The following is a 921-nucleotide window of genomic DNA, read 5'->3' on the forward strand; positions in this document are numbered from 1 at the left end:
AAAACCAGAGTTGAACGCCCAAACTGGCACAAAAGCTGGCGTTCAACTCCAAGAAGGACCTCTACACATGCAACACTCAGGATCAGCCCAAACACACACCAAGTGGGCCCAGGAAGTGGATTTATACATCAATTACTTACTCATGTAAACCCTAGTAACTAGTTTATTATAAATAGGACCCTTTACTATTGTATTAGACATCTTTGGATTACCTTATGATCCTTTGATCACGTTTTGGGGGCTGGCCATATCGGCCATGCCTGGACCTTCACTTATGTATTTTTAACGGTAGGGTTTCTACACTCCATAGATTAAGGTGTGGAGCTCTACTGTTCCTCAAAGATTAATGCAAGTACTACTGTTTTCTATTCAATTCATCTTATTTCGCTTCTAAGATATCCATTCGCACCCAAGAATGTGATGAAGGTGATGATTATGTGTAACGCTCATCACCATCTCCCCTATGAACACGTGCCTGACAAACACTTCCGTTCTACATGAAATAAGCTAGAATGAATATCTCTTAGATCTCCTAACCGGAATCTTCGTGGCGTAAGCCAAAATGATGGCAGCATTCAAGAGAATCCGGAAGGTCTAAACCTTGTCAGTGGTATTCCGAGTAGGATTCAATGATTGAATGACTGTGACGAGCTCCTAACTCGCGATTGCAGGGNTACATAAGTATCTCTATCCCTATTCTATTATTTATTATTCGAAAACTCCATGATTATTTTATATCCGCCTGACTGAGATTTTCAAGGTGACCATAGCTTGCTTCATACCAACAATCTCCGTGGGATTCGACCCTTACTCACGTAAGGTATTACTTGGACGACCCACTGCACTTGCTGGTTAGTTGTATCGAAGTTGTGACAAATTATGAATGTGTAATCACGATTACGCGTACCAAGTTGCTCACGT

This window comes from Arachis ipaensis, chromosome B06 (genome assembly GCF_000816755.2).
Source record: "Arachis ipaensis cultivar K30076 chromosome B06, Araip1.1, whole genome shotgun sequence".
Lineage (NCBI taxonomy): Eukaryota > Viridiplantae > Streptophyta > Magnoliopsida > Fabales > Fabaceae > Arachis > Arachis ipaensis.